The sequence below is a fragment of the Galeopterus variegatus genome, unplaced genomic scaffold, assembly GCF_000696425.1.
Source record: "Galeopterus variegatus unplaced genomic scaffold, G_variegatus-3.0.2 Scaffold381, whole genome shotgun sequence".
In the NCBI taxonomy this organism is placed as follows: domain Eukaryota; kingdom Metazoa; phylum Chordata; class Mammalia; order Dermoptera; family Cynocephalidae; genus Galeopterus; species Galeopterus variegatus.
In genome coordinates, this window is record NW_007726492.1 from 664,864 (window position 1) to 669,380 (window position 4,517).

Below are 4,517 nucleotides of genomic sequence, written 5' to 3' on the forward strand. Positions count from 1 at the left end.
TATATTAAGTGAAACAAGTCAGGCACAGAAAGAGAAATACCACATGTACTCACTTATTGGTGGGAGCTAAAACTAAATAAATAAATTCACACGCACACACAAAAAAACCGGGGGGGCGGGGAGAAGACTTAACAATACAACTCCTTGAAGTTGATACGACAAGCAAACAGAAAGGACATTGTTGGGTGGGAGGGGGGAGAGGGAGGAGGGAGGGGCGTTTCGGTAATGGGCCGCAATAATCAACCTCATTGTATATCGAAAAAATAAAATTAAGAAAAAAAAATAAAAATAAAAAAAATAAAAAACAAAGTCTCACAGTGACTTAAAACAACAGAAATTTATTCTCTCACAGTTTTGGAGGGGCTAGCAATCCAAAATCAAGGTGTTGGCAGGGCCATGTTCCCTCTAAAGCCTCTAGGGGAGAATCCTTCCTTGCCTCTTCCTAGCTTCTGGTGGTTGCTGCTTGTAGCTGCATCACTCCAATCACTTCTTCCCTCATCACATGGCATTCTTCCCTGTGTGGCTGTGTCTCTCATATTCACTCCTGTTAAGGAAAGTAGTAATTGGATTTAGGACTCACCATAATTCAATATGACATCATCCTAACTAATTACATTTACAAAGACCTTATTTCCAAATTATGTCCCATGTTGAGGTTTTGAGTGGGCATGAATTTTGGTGAGACACAATTCAACCTAGTACATCGTGGAACAAGAAAGCTCAGTTGACGGCCGACCCCGTGGCTCACTTGGGAGAGTGTGGCGCTATGAGCGCCGAGGACGCGGGTTCAGATCCTATACAGGGATGGCCGGTGTGCTCACTGGCTGAGCGCAGTGCGGGCGACACCAAGCCAAGGGTTACGACACCCTTACCGGTCACAAAAAAAAAAAGAAAAAAGAAAGCTCAGTTGACGGCCGACCCCGTGGCTCACTTGGGAGAGTGTAGCGCTATGAGCGCCGAGGACGCGGGTTCAGATCGTATACAGGGATGGCCGGTGTGCTCACTGGCTGAGCGCAGTGCGGGCGACACCAAGCCAAGGGTTACGACACCCTTACCGGTCACAAAAAAAAAAAGAAAAAAGAAAGCTCAGTTGAAATCACATTGTGAGGGGATTCTTACATGTTTAGCTAAATGTTTTTTAACTTTAGTTATGCAATAGGAAACCATGAAATACTTTGAAACAGTAAAATGACCATATCAGATCTGTATGTTTAAAACATAATACTGAAGTGTTAGGATGGCTAAGTGGCATAGGGTACCAGACTCACAGCAGTGCAGTGCGGAAATGATGGTCTTTATAAATGATGCTGGCTCAGTTGGATATCCACATAGATAAAACTGAACTTTCACCCCTATCTCATGTAATATACAATAATCACTTCCAGGCAGATTGTTTTTCTAAATGTGAAAGGTGAAACAATAAGTCTTTTAAAAGAAAACATAGGATAGTATCATTATGAACTAAAGGATAGGCAAAAATTTCTTACTTGACAAAAAAAGACCTAACTACATGTAGTGGATTGAATTATGTCCCCCCCAAACTCAATGAAGCTTGAATTGTGGTCCCCAAATAGTATGTGTTAGAAACTTGGTCCCCACTGTGACTGTTAAGAGGGCAGGAAATCCTATTATGGTAATTGAAAGGTAGAACACTCACATGCAGAAAATATAAAGAACGCCTACACAGAAATAAGAAAAAGACAAAACACAATAAAATATGTGGAAAGAATTGAACAGGTACTTCACAGAAGAGAATATTCAAATGGCCAGTAAAAGTATAAGAAAATGCTTAACATCATTACTTGTCAGAGAAATGTAAATTTAACTCACATAAAGATATCACAACATACCACCAGAATAGATTAAAAAAGAGAGAGGGAGAAAGAAAAAAAAAGATCAGCAATACGAAGTGTTGGAGAACACGTGGAGAAACTTGCAATTTCACACATTAGAGTGTAATTTGGTACAATCATTTTGGAAAACTGTTTGGTACTATCTACTGATGCTAAACATATGTATAACTGATGACCCTGCTATCTATCTATCTACGTACCTATCTATCTACCTATCTATCTATCTGTCCAGGGGACAATTAGCGCATATATTCCCCCCAAAGACATCTCTTATACAAATATTCATAGCAGTATTACTCATAATAGCTCAAAATTAGAAGCCACCCAAAGTCCATCAACAGGAGAATGTATAAATTGAGATATGGTCATACAATACGAAACTAGACAGCAATGTGAATGAACAGTCTACGACTATGTATAACAACCTGGATGAATCTCACATAATGTAGAGTGACAAAAACTAGAACAAAAGAGTACATACTCTATGATCCCACTTGTATAAAGTACAAAAATAGATAAAACTAATTTGTGCTCTTTGAAGACAGGACCAGGTAGTGCTAGTAACTGGGAGGAGGCATGACAGGAAATTTGGGGGATATTGGTAATATTCTTCTTCTGGGTGCTGGCTCCACTTTGAGAATGTTCATCTGCCTGTATACTTACGATCTGTGCACTTTTCTGTATATATCAAGTTGAATGATAAAAAATTGCTGATATTAACTTATTTTAAAAATATCATAACCTTGAAAAGAGTTTAAAGGGTGGTCTGGAATGGGAACAGTCTAGAGTCAGAGAGATAAGTTTGGAGACTAGTGGAATAGTCCAGGTTAAAGAGGATGGGGGCCTGATCATGACAGGCAGTGGGCATGGGAGGCGGTGGGGGGGTAGTTATCTGATTCTTTGAAATATACGGAGTTTAAGGTATTTGTGGGATCTCCAAATAAAAATGTCTACATACAAGATTACTTCAAAAAGCTCATGGAAAGATTTGCATTATATAGTGATGTTTATTTTATTTGTTCCCATTATATAAGCAATTAAAATGGAAAAGTCTGAAAATACCAGAAAATGGAAGCAAAGGTAATAATCCTTAGGTCCATGAACCCAAAACAATTGCTACAACTTGATGTATTTCTATCTAAATCCCTTTTTCTATAAATATTTAAACATAATTGTAAATAATTAGACTTTTGTATTCAGCTTTTCTTCACTTAAAATTAGAACATAAACATTTTCACTGTTATTGCAAACTCTTCAAAAACATCACTTTAAATTAGCAATTTTACAAACAACCCAAAATCCATCTTATACAGTATTATGAAATTTTATTTAACAATGTAAGGCTCATGTTAAAACTGAAGTTATTTGGGGCCGGCCCGGTGGCGCACTGCTACAGTGCGCCGCTTGGGAGCGCGGCGGCGCTCCTGCCGAGGGTTCGGATCCCACATACAGACCGGTTCCCGCTCACTGGCTGAGCGAGGCGCGGGAGCGGCACCGAGGGTTGCAATCCCGTTGCCGGTCCCCGGTCCGGTACGGGGGCAACACTGAGGGTTGCGATCCGTTGCCGGACACGGAAAAAAAACAAAACAAAACAAAACAAAAAAAACTGAAGTTATTTGGCTGTGTATTAAGCCTATCACACTTTGTTGTGGCATTGAGGTTGTCTACAGTATTCCTCATCTGGTAAGAAATAATCTCTCACAAAATAGTTCTTAAAAATCTGGGTAAAATTATCCACAAGACAATTGGCCGCCCGCGCTCTGCATGCTTTCCTCAGTCCAAGCATATGGTGGCTGAAGCACCACAGATGGCGGGGCCGGAGAGGCCTTAAGCTAGTTTGCTAGGGATCCTAGTGTGGTAGTGAGAATGAAGTGGTGGTTTGTATATTTGCTTGTCGGTTGGTGGTTATCGGAGGNTTGGTAGTGCTGCTTCCTCTCTCAAGAAATATTCCCACCACTACAATTATTCTCTAATTTTTGAAGACTGAATTGATTTTTCTTGATTCCTTAGGTGGATTTTTTTCCTTTGAGTCCCAAATACATTTTGTAGATATCTGTATCCCCAGACCCTAACACAGAAGGAGCTTAGTATTTGTTGACAGACTGAATTATATCACCTAAATTAATATTTAGCATGTATTTATTGTCTTCAGGCAAGTGTATATGGCTTGAGAAAAAGATTTATTTTTCTTTAGCATTTACTTAAATACAAATGTTAAATAATTTACTTTTACAATCTCTTCAGACATTTATATTGTAATTTCTGTAACAGCTTGAGCACATTTTCAGCTTTCAAAATTTATTAATTTGACTTTTAGTTCCTCTGAAGTATTCGTGACACATGAAATCCCTCTAAAATTTAAAAATAGTGTTTATTGAGCAGTATTTAGACGATAGCATGAACAATTAAATTTTTCTTAAGCAATGTCATGGAGACCCCTTTAAAGAGGTCTTCAAAAAGCGTGTGGTAGTGTAAGCCTTTTTTATGGGCTGTGGCTGCTAGATTTGTTGTAGCTCTTCAAATTTGAGAGAAGCAAGGAACCAGGCCCATCGAGACAAGAACATAAAGTTTTATTAACCCGGAATGCCAACAGCAAAGAGGAGAAATGGGTTCTTGTAAAAGGTATGAAATGCAAGGTTCGAAAGGTCACAGAAAAAAAAAAAA